Source organism: Quercus suber, unplaced genomic scaffold (genome assembly GCF_002906115.3).
Source record: "Quercus suber isolate HL8 unplaced genomic scaffold, Cork oak 2.0 scaffold_277, whole genome shotgun sequence".
NCBI lineage: Eukaryota > Viridiplantae > Streptophyta > Magnoliopsida > Fagales > Fagaceae > Quercus > Quercus suber.
Window position 1 is genome coordinate 2588 of NW_027069733.1, and position 19820 is coordinate 22407.

At 32.3% G+C, this 19820-nt stretch overlaps 1 long non-coding RNA gene and 1 other non-coding gene across 5 annotated transcripts; both read left to right on the forward strand.

Annotated features, from left to right (window-relative positions):
- Positions 1-5306: 5306 nt before the first annotated feature.
- On the forward strand, positions 5307-12638 carry LOC111985775 (uncharacterized). Of its 4 annotated transcripts, none has more exons than XR_010632279.1 (7): positions 5307-6012; positions 7798-7866; positions 7988-8048; positions 8132-8203; positions 9017-9081; positions 9184-10089; positions 12351-12638. It is a non-coding gene; the product is annotated as an uncharacterized LOC111985775 (transcript). The 4 variants fall into 4 exon arrangements; XR_010632280.1 differs by lacking the exon at positions 12351-12638 and adding an exon at positions 10214-10588 and having other exon boundaries at positions 9184-9268; XR_010632281.1 differs by lacking the exons at positions 9184-10089; positions 12351-12638 and adding an exon at positions 10214-10588.
- A 349-nt stretch (positions 12639-12987) lies between these two features.
- Positions 12988-13372, forward strand: LOC136071004 (uncharacterized). The gene is made up of 3 exons (XR_010632283.1): positions 12988-13031; positions 13116-13203; positions 13291-13372. It is a non-coding gene; the product is annotated as an uncharacterized LOC136071004 (long non-coding RNA).
- The last annotated feature ends 6448 nt before the right edge of the window (positions 13373-19820 follow it).

Genomic DNA, 19820 nt, shown 5'->3' on the forward strand with positions numbered 1-19820 from the left:
ACATTGATTTTGTTGATATGATGGGTCGTTTTCGTCTTGATTTTCGTTTTCACACAGATTCTTCCATTGGTCGGATTACGATCTGCTTCTTATTGACTCAACCACAAAAACAAAACAATTATCTTACCCTTTTCTCTTTTGGCTTCATTTCTTCTCTTAACTTTTTTCCTTTTATTTTCACTAATCAAAATTAGAAAGAAAAAAAAAATATTAGATTGAAGATTCTCTGCATATATATATATATATTTTTAAAGAAAGTAAAATATAGGAAAAGACAAACACCCGCAAAGGAACTGACCGTATTGACTTGTTCTTTGTGGATGTTTGGTGGGAAATCAGATTAAGCTGGCTCCCGGTCACAGTGGATTTTTGGTAACACTAGTTTTAGAGCGAATCATCCTAGGATTTCACACTAGGAGGTTATGGACATATTATATTTTCGAATCTATTGTTCTTAATCATATGTTATTTTTTCTCATTACTCCTTGTTGGGGAAGATAATCCCCTAGCCAAGTTTTTTTTTTAGTATAACCTAAAAATATGTACAGAACCTTAAAGTTTTTATTATTATTATTATTTATAGAAGTACCTTAAAGTATTATTAAGTCTGTATAATAATATCAACATAAGTGAATGGTTGGTATGGTATTATTGAGTTTAAACAAGCTTTTATAAACTAATGATGTTCATCAAGATGTTTAATTATTATATATAATCTCCCCAGGGCCGGCATATGCCTAAGGCCCCCTAGTTAGGAAAAGGTCCCAAATTGTGGGACAATAATTGGTTTTATAGGGGAAAAAACATAGTTGAACTTTGTGCTCTTTCTCACCTCCAAAAGGTTTCTAAAATTGTGGACCAATAGAAATTTAACCTAATTGAAATTCTAAATTATTTTGACAAGAGGATTTCAATTAACTTAATTGTTAAAGTCTCTAATAGTTAAAATAAGATATTTGAAGTTTAATTCTCGTATACACTAAAAACTAATTGGTGTTTTGGTCTGATGATGGACACTATAGGTTGAAACTCTCTCTCAAAAAAAAAATTGACAAAAAAAAATAAAATTGAGCGTGCCTTTGATGATGAATTTTCTCTAATTAATAACTTGAGAGGTCTTTTTTTTTTTGGTAAGTCTATTTTTTCATACAATAAACATTAACCGCCTAATTTTTTACAAGACCATCCACCAAACCCTCTCTTCGATTCTGAACCAAAAAAAAAAAAAAAAATCTCTTCAAGCTAAAATTATATATAATTGGGAATTATATTTTTAACTTGAACCATAATATTTGATTCTTTATATGAAATTAATCTGGGCCTAGATAAGGCATATTAAGGAAATTGGGTGTGACTATTATTAACTGAAGTTGCAATAGTGAATTTAATAAATTTGATTATATTGTTCTACACCAAAAAAAAATGTTTTATTTTGATCATAAGATAATTTTACTTTATATATAGTGTTTATTATATTGGAATTATTTTTAATTTCCTATTAGACAATATCAATTTAGATATAAAAAAACTAGTAGAAATATTAGATGAATCAAAATGGGATCTCTTGATAAATTACTAACACTATAAATATATAACAGGAAATTTAGAATAAAGTATTACAAATGAATAAAAAAGAGAGAAAAAAGAAAAGAAAAGAAGATGATGAAATAATACAACATAGAGATAACAATAAAAATAATTATAATCATTTTCAAACATGTAATATAATTTTTTAATCTAATAAGATTAAATTCATTTCCAAATAGGACAGAGTTTGGCTATAAAATTAGTTATATTTTAAGGCTACAATTTCCTTTAAAAAATTAACATTGCTACATATTTTGAAAATCTAATCGTTGAATTGTATGTTTTTTACACTTTTAACACATATGTCAAATTTTGTACTAATCGGATGTTATTTACTATACAATCTCTAAAGTTATTTTTTTATAAATAATTTTAGACTATAAAAACTTGCAATTTAAACAATTAATTGATGACATAGTTATTAATCTTTGATTTTTTTTTTTTGAAAATTTTGCAAGCATGAAGGATATAAAAAGGAAATGTAATCCAATAGTGGATATATCAAAATTCATATCCAATAAAAAGATGTTAAGTAAGTTGTAACCCTAGGTTGCAACCAATTTTATAACCAAACTTTGTTATTCCAAATGATATATGTGAAGGATCTTTTTCCTAAGTGATAAGTACATAATCCAAAACTTGTTATACTTGTTCCTAAAATTCATATCCAATAAAAAGATGTTAAGTAAGTTGTAACCCTAGGTTGCAACCAATTTTATAACCAAACTTTGTTATTCCAAATGATATATGTGAAGGATCTTTTTCCTAAGTGATAAGTACATAATCCAAAACTTGTTATACTTGTTCCTAAAGAAAGATATTTTTCAAAATTAAAATTGATAAAATCCTACTTAAGATGGAAAATGTAACAAAGAAGTTTAAGTGTATTACCATATTATCAATTGAAAGGAGTTGTAGCAAAACCTATACATCACTTAATTAGTAGTTTACAACTTTACATATTAGAAGACAAGAATAGTGCATTTAAAATATATATCTATAGAAAAATAAATATTAGGGTCAAATTATTTTTAAAATTTTAGAATTTTGGGTGTGTTTCATTTGAATCTTAAACGTTCAAAATGTTGCTCAAAATTTTAAAAACACTTCATTTAACCTTCTATCACAAATTTGTTAATCCTTGTTAAACATCACGTGACTAGTTGGTTTAATTGTTTAAATGAAATACATTTCAAACTTTGTGTTTTAAATGAAACAATCTAAATGTTTAAGTTCTAAATGGAAATATGCCTAAAACACTAAAACAAAACTATAAAAAAAAAAGGTTTAAATAAAAATATTTAATTTTAACAAAAAGAAAGTGAAACAATAGGGTTTAAATGAAATGTATCCAAGACTATGAGATTAAAATGAAAATTACTCGAAACTTTTCTAATAAAAAAAATTTGGATTGTTACAATGTGTTATTACAGTCTCATATCATTTATCAGTATTTTTTTTTCTTTCATAATTTCTTTCTCTTCAATAATTTGCTTTTCATATTATTAGGGAAAAGCTTAAAAAATAAATTAGGAAGGAAAAATCTATTGATTCTAATTAAAGAACAAAACAGTAATAAATAAGCATAACGTATTCTTCCTATAACAAACCATAAAGTATATCCCTCTAACGTATTCATGTTCCTTTAACAAAATAATTTCCCTATAACATATTTATCACATCGTTGTGTTGGGTGCAAGCTAGCACCAAGGTCCAGCCCACGTGAAAGCTCTTTAATGAGCTAAGCTCATAGTTGTCAAAATGTTAATCATATCGTAAATCGATTTTTGATTTTTTCGTATCATATATTGTATTGTATTGTGTATCATAAGATACACAAATACTAAATAAAATGTATTAAAAATTATAGATATGCATATTTAAATGATATATTCATTATATATTTTGAATATATTCAGCTAATGACTAATTTATTCATCACTTATGTAATAATATTTAACAAACTAATTAAATAAATCAAACTAGCACGTGTTTATAACATACACATTCAAATTACTAAAATTCAAAAGTGATAATATATTACAAATGACCCAAAAATTAATTTATTTTCATCATAATCATCATATTAGCTAATCAATCCCATCTAAGTCAATACTATCATCACGTTTATTATTTTGTAAATTTATTTCTTCATTAAAATTTTCTTCATCGTCATTGACATTTACTATCTTCTATTTTTCTTTTTTATTTTAATAATTAAAAAAAATATTCTTGGCATTCTAGTTTCTTGGACTTATAAAAACAATGAAAAAAAATAAAAAATAATTATATTTTCATTTAATATCTTATCCATAGTATAGAAAATAAATCTGTGAATATTGAAGTAACGTGTAAATGTGTACTATGTAGTCCAAATTTTGTAGAAAAAGGAGAGGGAAAAAAAAAACTTATGAATATGTTATTTTATTAGGTTAAATTAAGTAACCTAATAATTTTGTGTTTAAAACAAGTATAACTTGTTAGATTCAAATAAAAGTACAAATTTTAACAAAAAAAAATCTCATTTTAAAGTATTTGTCTATGTATCGTATGGTACGTACGATTTTACCATACGATACAATTCATATGATACACACACTGTATCGTGCGATTCATGAACACTTATGATATATCGATACAATACAAAACTTTTTACACACAATACAATATGTATTGTATGATATGTATTGCGTATCGTACGATATTAACAACTATGGCTAAGCTACTCCTATTGTATTTAGGAGTTAGTGTGTCAAATAATTAATGCCTGATAAGAATTCTAGTTGAAGTTGATTGAGGAATCCAAGTGTTCCTAGGAAAAGAATTAGAGTTTATGTGCTACTATGAATCTAAGGTAGCTAAAGTTTCTTTTGTATATAAAAGGCATGCATGTGCTAAAAAGAAGAATACACACAAGCTAAAAAAGAGTGCCAGTGAAGAAAAAAAAGGTGCCGCTATTGACACCTCATTTTGCAACCCGCATTTAACCTCACTTGGAAGGTAAAAGGGTAATTTTTCCAAGAAAATATGCATCTTGATTCTAACCATTATATCCTTAATCTCATTTTACCAAAATGATTTTGATGTTGTAACAATCAAATTGACTGGTCATAAACCCTAATCGGACCACCAGATTGAAAGTTATCATCAAATTAAGTTTTAATAGCTGAAATGCACTATCACAAATTGAGTCCGACTATATGTAATTATGAACAATTGATTTCAATTGGTTATAAGTATAATCAATTTGAGATTGATGATGTGTCATAATTTTATTGGTTATGAATACATTTTATATTAGGGTTGCACACACCTAATAAACTAGATAGTTAAACATTAATTATTCAATAAGTAATTTGTACAATTATCTTTTAATTAAGGTAAATTTAGAACTAATTAAGTCTGAAATGTGAGTGATTGGAGCCATTTAATGTTAATTGGGAGCTAATTTGAGACCTATTAATCTTAATTGTGCTGAAATCACTTTCTAACAAATGACCTCTGCTCATCATTTCATCGATATCTCTTAGAATATTTTCAATCTACGAATGAGGTTAATTTTCTAAAAAACTAGACATCTGGGGCTTCAATTTGAGTACAAGAACAACACAATTCCGATCAGAATTAAGTTAGATATGATTTTTCGAATTTGGCTCTACAAGCTGTTATAGCAGCTACAAAAAAACCGAATTTTGGCTTACTCCTCACTCCTACCGAGGATATTTTATTTTTATTTGTTTATTTGTCACAGTTAAAATTGGAAAGGCTTTTGATGGATATAGTTTTATTTTATTTTATTTTTATATTAATATAATATGGTTTTCACTGTGTCTGCTTTACCAATATCTGAACCTGAACTTACCGAACGCGAATGAATACATAATATAATAAATATATCTCAATATCTGTGTCTGCTAGGTAATATTGGAAAAAAGAATAATAATAAAATAATAATAAAATAAAGCCTAGAAGTACTAGAACTCTGGTGGCAGAAAATAGATGAGGCTAGAAGCTTCAATGTCGGTTGCTTTTAGCCGATCTCATGCTTGTATAAATAGGAACCTTTGGTTCCCACTTGTGACATGAGCTGTAAGAGACTTGTGAAGTAGAGTGTGAGATTAGTGAGAGCTGTGAGAGACGTGTAGAGTGAATTATTGTGAATTGAATTAAGTGTTAGGTGAAGTAAATTAGAGAGAGGTGAAGTCAACAAAGAGGGCTATAGTGTCAGTAGGTGTGCATGTGTATTTGGTAACTGAGTGTATGTAATAGTGCATATATACAAATTCAATTGCATATATACAAATTGCTTTTGGTAAAGACTGCAAGAAACAAGGCATTGCTTGCCATCATCCAAAATTGCTTGTTTTACAAAGATAAGATGGTATTCGTGTTAACATTACTTCTGCTAATTTAGTGGCAAACCAGGTGAATACTAAGCCCAGGATCTTTTAATTTATGTTTTATGAGATGTTTGTTGCATATTTTGCTAATCTTTGTTATGTGAAACGAAAGACCGTACTATATGTCAAGTACTTTGTGGCTGCTTAACAAGTATGATACCGAATTTGAATGTCTCTGTGTATACTGTACACTTATTATTGAAATATTCCTTGTAGTTCAAGAGTTTTAATCTCTTGAATGTTTTTGCCCGAGTTTTTTTATGGAGGATTTGTAAGCCATTATCTAACTCACTGGAAAGTTAAACTGGATTTGGTTGTGTAGAGTTAGACTGGATTTGGTTGTGCCCTTTTTGTTTGATGCAATTATTTTTTATGTGTTTGCCTGATCTGGCAACTGATAGGACTATGTTAAGTATATCTTGTAAGATTGTGGCCTTGATGGTCTCTATTTGATTGTTATATCAAATAAATGAAAAAGGGTAAACTGCACAAGCATCACCATATGTTTTTAATTTTTGTGAGGAGCAAGAAAGGCCAGTGATTATTTTGCTAATCTTTGTTATGTGAAACGAAAGACCGTACTATATGTCAAGTACTTTGTGGCTGCTTAACAAGTATGATACCGAATTTGAATGTCTCTGTGTATACTGTACACTTATTATTGAAATATTCCTTGTAGTTCAAGAGTTTTAATCTCTTGAATCTTTTTGCCCGAGTTTTTTTATGGAGGATTTGTAAGCCATTATCTAACTCACTGGAAAGTTAAACTGGATTTGGTTGTGTAGAGTTAGACTGGATTTGGTTGTGCCCTTTTTGTTTGATGCAATTATTTTTTATGTGTTTGCCTGATCTGGCAACTGATAGGACTATGTTAAGTATATCTTGTAAGATTGTGGCCTTGATGGTCTCTATTTGATTGTTATATCAAATAAATGAAAAAGGGTAAACTGCACAAGCATCACCATATGTTTTTAATTTTTGTGAGGAGCAAGAAAGGCCAGTGATGAAGAAGATAGGATTATCATATGTATTAAATCATGCAACATTTTTTTTTGTTGTGTAATGCTCAAGTCTTTCAGGTTAATTCAAATGTTAACATGCAATGCATTAAAAGAAAAATTGGAAGCCAAGAAACTGGAAGAAAATAATAATGGCTAAGCTCTAACGTTTTGCAATTGATATGTGCCATTTTTGTTAACTCGACACAATTCAATTGCATATATACAAATTTGGGCTTTGTTTCTTCTTTTCTTTAATGCCAATTCCTGTTGTAATTGGCGTCTTGGTGGGGTAATTTTGTACTTTTTCCTTTTTTAGTTAAGATGTTATTATGATAGATAAGGCTATTGCTTTTGAGATCCAATCTCTATCATTCAATCTTAGTTATTTGTTTTCTAGTTAATTTTTGTTCTCTAGAATTATTTGTCTTCAACTGGAATTGGTATTTTCTTAAAGCATCAATTGTAAAATTTATTTTTTGATACCAGATAAACATTAGATAAAAAAGGAGATAGTACAAAAGAGTGCCAGCTGACTTATACATAGACCGGATTATATCTACAGTGGCTAACATGAAAGCAAGTAGTTATAGCAGCTAAGTCTATTACATGTGAAATAATATCCTTGGGAACAAACAAGTAATGAGTGGTCAACCCTAGTTGTTGAAGATGAGTCAAGTCTGCCATGCCAGCCATATTGTATTAACCATGAAAAATACTTCTATGTTATTTTGACTTCATCAAAGATTGGCCTTTTTGTCTTATGACCTCAAAATTGAGAAAGACCAAATGATATTTCTTTCATTTAACAGTGATCTCAGTTTCAACTATATCAGTGGATCAATTCCTTTTAGTTTCTCTCAGCTCCCTCTTGTCATTCTGTAAGTTATTTTTTGCATTTGTATCTATGAGAGCCTTTATTATTTGCCATATAGGTGTTGACCAAAGGGGTCAACAGGTTGGTCATTTCCTAACAGTTGGTATTCTGCAAGTCCCTTTCAGGAAACCGGTTAAGTGGTGAAATTCCTAAGGGAATTGTAGAGATTGGTTCACTTGAGGAGCTGTAAGTCTTGACGTAGATTTTATTGCTTAATAAAAAGAAGAATGGTGTACAACTTGAGTTACAATTTAAGTTGCATTTTATAGGGTTTTGGAAGCTAATCAGCTTGATGGACATCTTCCTGAAAACCTAGGAAATTTGAGCAACTTGAAGAGACTGTAAGACTTTTTCATGTTAATTTTTTCTTTGTATTTATTTTATATGTTTCTTTATTTTTTCCTCTCCCTGGGAAATATTCACTAATAATGCATTCTGGTTTAATAAGCTGCAGTATCTTTTTTGCAAAAAAAGTGTTTTGTAATTCATAATGGGCAATGAAAACACATTGAGTAGAACCATAGAAGATATTGCTAAATATGATGAGCTAATTCATTGATTTTAACAATATCTAGATATTTTTTTATGCATTGATGTATGTGTGACATAGTGTTTTGTGTTCGGGGACTTTTATATTGTTCTATGGCATAGTGTTCTGTGTCTTAGCCTCCTAGGCCTCTATATTGGGTATATAGATATCAAACTTCTTGGCCTTCTTTTAAGTTGAATAAACATGGTTGTCCAACACTCTTTTGAAGTAGCTAATGGTTCCTAGGACCATCCATTAGTTCTTTTAAATTTACATTCAATTCAGTCTTGAATTCAGTGCCTTTTGTGGGCTACACAATCAGGAACACGAAACTACTGTTACATGGATGCTGTAAGAGTGAATCTTGGTAGTAAAAGCACAAACTTCTTTTTCCTTCTTCTTCCTTTAAAGGTTCTACATAACCTTTGACTTAGGACATGCTTTACAAAGATTGTTATGTTTTATATGCACCCTGACTTGATTTAGTGGAAGTTCAAGAAGAAAACACACGTGGTTTTGTGGTTTTAATCAATATTTGAGCCTATATGGGACCTGTATTGCTTGTATGGTTTGCTTCTTACAAGATGGTTGAAGCATAAGCATTGATTTTCTTTGCAATTTGCAGGCCTTGATATTGTTTGCAGAAGCTTTGTTGAAGAAGCGGTAAAGAGTGGTTTTTGTTCCAATCCAGTATGAAACTTAGCTTATGTTTGTTTAAAATTGATTTATGAATATTTACCATTTGCACCATCAATGTTAGTTATGATTAATACAATGCTTTAATTGGTGTAGATAAAATGACGGTTGATAAATCTTGGATGCATCTTCCTACTAGATCTTGCACTGAGTATATTAATGGAGTTGAAAACTTTCTTGAGTATGCATTTAAACATTCAACAGATGGAGATATGATAATCAACTGTCCGTGTATTGATTGTAGCAACAGGTATCGTAGGACTCGGGATGAGGTCCAGTATCATCTTTTATTTAGGGGTATAAGGAGAGATTATACTACTTGGTACCTTCATGGGGAAGGTGATAGTGAAGAGGAAGGTGATAGTGAAGTGGAAGGTGATGATGATGATGGTATGCTATATGGTGATATGTTTGATATGATTAAGGATGCTTATCCACAAGTGGTGTGTGGCAGGGAATCAAGTGGAAATGAACCACAAGAGCCAAATGGAGATGCAAAGAAATTTTATAGATTGTTGGAAGAGGTTAAACAGCCTTTATATCCAGATTGTGAAAAGTATTCAAGCTTGTCCTTCATAGTCAAGTTATTGCACATAAAGTGTGTATCATCATGGAGCAACAAGTCCTTTAGTATGTTGATGGAGCTGTTAAAGGATGCATTTCCTATGTGTGAGAGACTACCTAGCTCGAAATATGAGGCAAAAAAAATTGTCAATGATCTAGGCCTCCATTATGAGAAGATAGATGCGTGCAAAGATGATTGTGCACTTTATTATAAGGAGTATTCAGAAGCGACTCAATGTCCAGTCTGTAAACTTTCAAGATGGCAGCCAAATAAGGGTGGTAAAGGGAAAAATAAAAAGGTACCATGGAAGATTTTGCGGTATTTTCCACTTAAATCAAGGTTACAACGATTGTTTATGTCAACAAAGACTGCTGCAGATATGAAATGGCACCATGAAAAACGTGTTAATGATGGAGTGTTACGACATCCAGCAGATTGTGAAGCATGGAAAAAATTTGACCAAATTCTGCAATAAGCGTGAGTTTTCATAAGTAAAACTTTTTTTTTTTTTTTGGTAATTAGGGTGTTAATGTTAGTGGTGGTTGATTTTCTGAATTTTAGATTGCAGGGATAGCAAGAAAGCTGGGTATTCTAGTGGTTGCGGATGAAGTTTATCACCATCTCACTTTTGGAACTAATCCATTTGTGCCAATGGGATATTTGGATCAATAGTGCTTGTTCTCACACTAGGGTCCATATCAAAGTGAAAGGATGTTATAGTTTTTCCTCTTTCAAGCAATTTCAGAAGTTAATTGCCTCCAATTCTCACCACTTAATTGCCTTGCACTGATTTTAAAACTAAGTTTTTTTTTTTTTTTTTTTGTTCATCTTATTTCCCAGTACTATGAGTGATTGGCAACCACTGATTGCTATATGTGTTGTGGATATGTAAATAACATTTTTACTATAATCTAGTTCATGCAACTTTCCAAAGAAGTGATCATGTAGTTCTTGTAGTGGTTAATTACACAGATAGAAAATGATGGATAAATTAGAATTATGAAGTTCAAAGTCAAGCTGAGTTCGAAGGTTTCAAAGAATTTGAGCAAACCATCTATAAGTTGGTGCCTAATTGAAAACCAGAGATGAAAAATAAGATATTATGAATTTTAATAGGGATAATTTTGAATACAAATTTCCTATCACTTTATGTTTCACAAATCATTATATTCTTATAATTTTAGAATAACTGTTATCTCCAAAGAAATTAATATTTTCATGATTATTTGCGAAGGCCAATTGTGGCCCTTGCAAATAATTTAGTATTAGTGAGGGTATATTTTTAACTCACACAAAAAATAAACTTTTTGCAAGGAATTTTTATTGTCCTCGGAAATAATTTGGTGGGAACATTTCCCTCCAAAATTTTTTACATTTTAATGATTATTTGTGAAGGTCGATCCTAGCCTCGCAAATAATTTAGTATTAGTGACGGCATTTTTTTAACTGTCACAAATAATATACTTTTGCGAGAGATTTTTAATTGTCCCTCGCAAATAATATGGAGGGAAAATTTCCCCCAAAATATTAGCATTTGTGACGGCTATAATACATAATTGCGACAGCTTTTTTGTTGGTCACAAATATTTCACATTTTATTAAGTATTTGCGAGGGCTTTATTTTGCCATCGCAAACAAGATTTTTTGAGAGGGCTTTTTGGGTCCATCATAAATTCTTGGTCGCTAATAGGCATTTTTTTTGTAGTGCGATCTCTCCATTTAATGCACCAGATTTTCCCCAAGGCTAAAATGAGGTCTAAGTTCATGATTCTTTGTCAACCCTCATTAAATGGCATTCTATTCACATTTCCTCCACCACTACTATATAAACCATCCCTCTTCTTCAGGGACGGACCCAAGAGGGGGCAAAGGGAGACCGGGCCCCCCTTGGGCCCAAAAAAAAAAAAATTTAGCTACTAAAATTTTCCCCAAAATAAAGAAAAGCCTTAGTTTTAGCTTGGCCCCCCTCCAAAAATATGAACCCCAGCCTATCATCTGGCTAGCCCGTGACCCATGTAAATTCGAAAAAAAAAAAAAACAAACTCAGCTCTCAGCAGTCCAAAACCAAACCAAACGGAGAAAGCGAAAAAACGAAGGAAAAAAAAATAAAAGAAAGGAAAGTCAGTGAGACTTGAGAGTTGAGAGGCAAGATAGAGAGATCAGAGATAGAGAGGTGAGACGGAGAGACCCACCCAGTGACGCCGCTGCCACCGCTTACGCCTATGCCGTGTCGCCGTGACGCTTGCAAGAGCGAGACCCATCTTAATCAGTTGATCTTGCTACCAGAGACCCACACCGGCGAGACCCAAGCAAGACCCACTTACCACTGCCCACTTCAAGCTCACTTGCCGCTGCTGATCACAAGTATTTACTCTTATGAGTCTTATCTTTTCCTTCAAAACTTAATAAATATAAAATGTTTGTGATTTGATCTGAGAATCTAAGATTCACAAAAACTGTGCTTGTGACTTGTGGACTGGTGATGTTTCATGTTTGTGTTTTTACTGATGAACTAAACTGACGTTGATGATTGACTGATTGTAAATTGAATATATGCTGCCTGTGGTTTTTTTTTTTTTTTTTTTTGTATGTGGCTTTTGTGACTCTATGACTCTGTGTTTGTGACTCTCTATAGAGAGAGAGAGAGAGAGAGAGAGAGGAGAGAGAGAGAGAGAGAGAGAGAGAGAGAGAGAGAGAGNTGAAGCTTGGAAAAAATTTGACCAAATTCATGAGTCATTCGCAATGGATCCCCGTAATGTTAGGCTTGGACTAGCTACAGATGGGTTTAACCCATTTGGAAATATGAGTATTAAATACAGTGTCTGACCTATTATCTTATTCCATATAATCTTCCCCCTTGGATGTGCATGAAGGAGCCTTACTCATTGATGTCATTACTTATACTAGGCCCAAAGGGTCTTGGGAATGATATTGATGTATTCTTGAGGCTGTTGATTGATGAGCTGAAAGAATTGTGGGAAGATGGGGTGTGCAAATACATAATCTAAATTACAATTGTACACTAGTATTTTATTTTTGATAAATTCATATTATGCCTTCAAATATAGGTATTTGTGCAAGCTTAAGAATTATGTCCGTAATAAAGCACACGCAGAAGGGTCTATTGTAGAAAAGTATTTAGCAAATGAATGTCTAACATTTTGTTCTTGCTATTTACATGGAAGAAACCAAATTTAATCCGAGTAGAGTGAAATTATGATGGAGTAACTTTTGCATGTGCAAATACCTCTCAATTGTCCATTTCTTAACACCTGGACGACATTTAGGGAAAGCAATAAGGTGTGAGTTGAATGATGATCTTCACAATGCAGTAAATTTTATGTCCTTCAAATTGTGTCGACGCTGATCGATTTGTTGAGTAAGATGATCTTCACAAAAATTAATTCTTTGATATTCTCATGATATGGTATTAAAACTGATTAAGATATTTAACTGTGTGCAGAGAACATAAGAACATCCTTACAAATGCAGGTGTTCTCGACATTGACAGGGTGCGTAGACAAGAATTTATTGCGTGGTTTGAAAAAAGAGTAAAATAGTAATTTATTTTGAAAATGTATGTTGGTTATATTTTACTACTACAACTTGAGTTTAACCTTATTTAGGTTTTCTTGTAGATCACCAACTTATATAATACAAGGCAAGTTGATGGGCATATGCTTTCATTAGCTCGGGGCCTTGAGAAAAGGGCTATTTTTTTTTTTTATCAAGGTAACAATGTTAGAGTTTAGATTTCATACAAATCAATGTGATAAAAGTAAAAGAACACAAATAATGGAGTTATGGTGAGAGGGGAGGATCAAAGTTGCATATGTGCCTTATTAAGGACAACTAACAGACATTGTTGAACTTCAATATACTAAAGGGAAAAGTTGTGTTGTTAAATGTGATTGGTATGATGTATCTCATGAAGGAATTGGTTATAAGAGGTATTGGCACAGAACCACTATTGTTAATACATCACGAAAGTTGAAAATTGTAGAGCCATTTGTATTACATGTCAAGCAACTCAAGTTTACTATGTTAATGGAATAAAAGACCCCACATGGACTATTGTAATTGAAACCAAACCATGAAACTTTTTGAAATGCCATCAGATGAAGAAGAGCATACCAAGAAGAAGAAAATTACACTGTAATGCAAATGTGTTGCATGAAGAAAATGAGGGTGATGATATAGATTGGAGTAGGAGTGGTGTTGAGAATATGACAATCGAGTGACTTCAAAGGTTTACAGCAGAGAGAGAGAGAGAGAGAGAGAGAGAGAGAGAGAGAGTTTGTAGTTGGAGAGATTATTTTTTTCTTTGTTGACTGGTAGTTGGGCATAATAGAGATAAGTGGAGTTCAGCAACGGACAAAAGGTAAAGTTAAAGTCTTTAACTTTACCTTTTTTTTGTTTTTGCTTTTTTGTTTTTTGTAAGGTCAATTAGTGTTGGTAGTGGCCAGTGGGATTCATTGGGTTAGTGGGCTAATGTTAGAAAGAGGGAGACAACCCAAAGACATAAATAAAGGTAGACCAAAGACAAAAAGAAAAAAAACAAATCATATAATATAGAAAATTTTCACACAAATTTAAGAAAATAATGGTGATTCTTATTTTATTTATAGATCATGAAAAAAAAAAACAACTACAATGCTTGATTTTTTCAAAAGAAAAGGTTCAACTTCAAATTCTTCCGAAGTCAACATGGAATTGCCAATAATTAATGTTGCTATTCCAATTCTAGAAAATGTGAATGTTCCAATTCCAGAAAATGTGGATGTTCCAATTTCTCAAACACAATTTCAAAGAATTGGATGCGTATTTGAATTTTTTTTTTCTCTTATCTCCAGCCCCCCCAACTTAAAATCCTGCGTTCGTCCCTGCTCTTTTTCATTCCAAGGCACACAAAAAACCCCCTATCTTCTCCTTTCTTGAGTTCTAGTGAAGTTGAGTAGTTTTGTCACATCTTGGTCTTCCTGAGACTCAAGGTATTGAGTGACACTCACTCTCCCTCTCCTAACTCTTCTATTCCTCCACCCTTAAGATCTCCTTCAAAAGTCTCTCCCTCCACCATATGGATCTTGCATGAAGGTATAATCTATTTCCTTAATTGTTTTTTGTATTGCCATGAGAAGAGTTTAAGATTAAAGTATGATAATAATCATTTAAATTCTCTTGAATATGTTTCAATGTTCTTAATTGTTCTTACATGTTTTTGGTTGTTCATCACATGTTCATGCATATCACTAGTTTTAATCTTAAATCCACATCAAAAATATGAAAAACGTGTTTGTTTAATAATTCTTTCAAATCCTTAAATCTAGGTTATCACCATCTACACACATTCACTAGAATTTATTTTTCAATCCAAATGCAAAGCTTAATAAATTGAATTAGGGTTTATCACATGCACATACATTAAATTCAACATGTAAATTGATTGACATATTAGATAATATGATATGAATGTTGGCCACCATAGTCTAGAAGACCGGTTTCACCGGGCAAGGTGGGTGCCTAACACCTTCCCACCTTGTAACATAGCCTCCGAACTTAGATCAAGGGTTAGTAGATCAAATGCTTATCCATGTAATTTTTTTATTTTTAGATTGTAGCTAGGAAACAAAGTCATGTACTTTATCTTAGATTGTATCTTGGACTAAAGCCATGTAATTTCCTATGATCAATGTAATTCAATTGAAAATAATAAAATGAGAAATTTTTCAATTTTGGTTTTCTTATTTATTCCAATAATTAAAAAAGTGGCGACTCCATTGTAAAATCCTTAATCTATAGGGGAAAATATAACCAGTCGAACCACCATTTTGAGAGGCAATAACACGACTCCACCCATTCATGTGGGTTTGGCCTAATATTCCATAAAAAACAGGCTGGGGGAAAAAAGTGTGCATTCAATCAAGGAAAGAGAAATTAAATTCCATCAATATGAGAGAAAAAAAAGTGTGCATCAAGTTTGAAGAGCCTAAAATTCATCATGCCAAGAGGAATACAAGATTCATCCAAAAGAGATTTCTCAAAAAAGGAAAGATTCATCAAGCACAGAAAAGTGCAAGTGCATCGAGGCAAGAAAGGAGTCTAAAAAAGTGCATCAAAATGACTAAAAATCATTAATCTGAGAAAAACTAGGAGGGCAAAATGTTCCCAAAAGTTCATTCAATCAAGAGATGAAAGACCAAAAAAAAAAAAGAAAAAAGAAAAAAAAAAACCCAAAAGGGTAGTCTAGACAAAAGTTAGGGCCAAGGAAAAGAGGAAGAAGAAAAGAAAAAAATTGGAAAATCCTATCAAGTTGGAAACTTGAAAATGCAACTTAAAAAGAGAATAATTTTACAAGATGAAAGTCTAAAGGTATGATTCAAGAGGAATGAGTATAAAAAAAATATTGATACAAGTGACCAATGAAGACTAGTGAGAAGATGACAAAGAAGAAATGAGAAAACTCCTCCAATACTTGATTTTTGAGTAATGTATACTGGGGAACATCATAGGGAATTTTGAGTCTTTTTATATCATTCATTTCATAACCTAAACCTGGCCTACATTACAACCCATAAATAAGAACTCCTTGAAGTCTTGCTAATTGTAGGCGCATTTTAAACTCTAATAATATTTTTCTCTTGAATTAAAAAGGAAAAATGCTTAAAATTGTCAAACCCCACAGGATGATATGTCCGAGGACAAAATTTCTCAAATTCTCAAATCTTCAAAATGACTCAAAATAACTTCCAAACCTGGAGCACTCTCCTTGTTTGCACCTAACAATGTGATTCATAAATATTATTACATTTCATTTCTTGATTGCCTTTGGAGACTTAATCTGATGATGTTCAAAAGGATGAAGTAAATTTGATTACATGAGTTTAATGATCTTGATCCTTCCTAATCAAAGAGATTTTTTTGATTCTTAACCACTTTGATTTGCCAAAATGGTTGTTCAAAGGATCACCTCTTGTTCATAAAATTAAAAAAGAAAAAATGGAAATTTGTTTTTTTCAAAAAAAAAAAAATATTTTTTTTTCAAAATCCAATTCTCTTGAATTACGTCTTGATCTGATCCTTTACAAGAGAGGTATGTAGGCAGCCTTTCAAAGGCCTGGTCCCAATCACCCAAACAATCTTAGGGAACAAATTCCAAACAATGTGACAAAATTGTTTGGGTGCATGTTAGGCAAAACCCATTTGTTTTGTGTCAAGCATGCTTAAACTTGGGACATTGGCCTATTTATATTGTATGCGAATGTGTCCTTTTCGCATGAAAGCATATTTTCATTTGAGGCATCAATCCATTTTTTGCAAGCGTGTCTACACTAATGGCATTGGCCAAAAATGTTTTCCTGATAACTAGTTTCTTACAAGCTAGAGAAAGAAAGCCATTTTGCAGGAACCAATGATGACGGACCATAATCTTCTTTCATGTTCCCCCATGGTCACAACATCAAATGAATTCAGCTTCAATCTAAGCATGGAATATGCCTCAAACTAGGGGCATTGGGTAAGTACTTCTAATTCATTTCAATGAATAAATCTATTGCTAATTAAAATTATCTTTTTGCAGGAATTAAGCAAGGACTTATCCAGCAATCCGCATCAACTTCCTACCAAAGTTATTCTCATCCAAAGGATAGGTTTTTCAAAAACAAAAATCATGAATAAATCTTCATCACTTTTACTTCATCTTCATCTTCTTCACTTCTTGATAATGAACAAGGCTTCAAATCTCAAAAAAAAAAAAAAAAAAAAAGATTTTTCAAAATTTTTTAAAAAGAAAAAAAAAAAATAAAAAAGATTTCCATATCTTTCAAGAGAGAGAGAGAGAGAGAGAGAGAGAGAAGAAAAGAAAAGAGAGAAGAAAAGAAAAGAGAGAATTTTCAAAAAGTCTTGGAACTAGGGGCATTGGGCTCATACTTCATAGGTTACCATAAAAAATAAAAAAATAAAAAAAATTCAATTCCTTCAAAAAAATTCAAGATTTCCCAAAAAAAAAAAAAATTATTAAATTCTTCTTTAGAAATAGAAAGCTATCATCCTCTTCCATATTCTCTAGTGGTGCAACATCAAGTCAATTGTCCACCCTCAGTAAGGAAGATGTCCTAAACTAGGGGCATCTGCCAGGTATGCCAAAGTCTTTTCAATGAATAACTCCATTACTAATTGAAAATATTTATTTTGTAGGTACTAGGGTAAAAGGCCCACAAACATCGGCATGAATAATGCCTCTCAAATCCTTGGGCCTTTGGGAAGCATGCCCAAACTTCAATCTATTGGACCTTTGGAAAGCACGTCCTAAAATTCAAATCTATCGGACCTCTGGGAAGCACGTCCAAACTTTAAATCCACGGACTTCTGGGAAGCACATCCAAACTTCAAATCCACGAACCTCTAGGAAGCACGTCCAAACTTCAAATCCACGGACCTCTGGGAAGCACGTCCAAACTTCAATCCATTGGACCTTTGGGAAGCATGTCCAAATTCAAATCCATGGACCTCTGGGAAGCACATCCAAATTTCAAATCTATTGGACCTTTGAGAAGCACGTCCAAACTTCAAACCGTCGGACCTCTGGAAAACATGTCCAAACATCAATCCATCGGACCTCTGGGAGGGAAGCACGTCCAACTTCAATTTCAATGGACCTCTGGGAAGCATCTCCAAAGTCAAACCATAGGATCTCTGGGAAGCACGTCCAAACTTCAATCTATCGGACCTTTGGGAAACACGTCCAAAATTCAAATCCATCAGACCTCTGGGAAGCACGTCCAAACTTTAAATCCATCAGACCTTTGGGAAGCATGTCCAAACTTCAATCTATCGGACCTCTGGGAAGCACATCCAAAATTCAAATCCATTGGACCTCTAGGAAGCACGTCCAAACTTCAAATCCATCGAACCTTTGGGAAGCATGTCCAAACTTCAATCTATCGGACCTCTGGGAAGCACATCCAAAATTCAAATCCATTGGACCTCTGGGAAGCACGTCTAAACTTCAAATCCATTGGACCTTTGGGAAGCATGTCCAAAATTCAAGATCACAACTGAAATCCTCATTTTGTCGTAACCACTAGTAAGCATGTCTTGTACTCATTTTTTTTAAAAAAAGAAAAAAGAAAAAAAAAAGGGCTACATATATGACTACGTTTGGACTTGATCCTCTCACCATGAGGTACGTAGGCAATCTCCCCTAAGATTCGGTCCACACTTTGATCCACTATATGGCAGTTCGCATTCTTATCTGCATTCACCACGGTTAAATACTGATTGTAAAGTTAGGTTTCTTTTTCATACATTGACATTCACTTTTCAAGCTTTGTTAATGAGGGGCATTCTGTTGACACCTCATTTTGCAACCTGCATTTAACCTTACTTGGAGGGTAAAAGGGTAATTTTTCCTTAGCAATATGCATCTTGATTCTGACCATTAGATCCTTAATCTCATTTCACCAAAATGATCTTGATGTTTTAACGATCAAATTGACTGTTCATAAGCCCTAATCGAACCACCAGATTGAAAGTTATCATCAAATCAAGTTTTAATGGCTGAGATGCACTATCACAAATTGAGTATGACTATATGTGATTATAAATAATTAATTTCAATTGGTTATAAGTATAATAAATTTGAGATCGATGATGTGTCATAATTTGATTGGTTAGGAATACATTTTATCGTAGGGTTGCACACACCTAATTAACTAGATAGTTAAACATTAAACATTAATTATTCAATGAGTAATTTGTACAATTATATTTTAATTAGGGTAAATTTGAAACCAATTAAGTCTGAAATGTGAGTGATTGGAGCCATTTAATGTTAATTGGGAGCTAATTTGGGACCTATTAATGTTAATTGTGCTGAAATCATTTTCTAACAAATGACCTCTGCTCACCATTTCATCGATATCACTCAGAATATTTTGAATCTGTGAATGAGGTTAATTCTCTCAGAAACTAGACATCTGGGGCTTCAATTTGAGCACAAGAACAAAATAATTCCGATCAGAATTGAGTCAGATATGATTTTTTGAAGTTAGCTCTATAGGCTGTTACAGTAGCTACGGGAAAACCGAATTTTGGCTTGCTCCTCACTCCCACCAATCTCTCCATTTAATGCACTAGATTTTTCCCAAGACTAAAATGAGGTCTAGGTTTA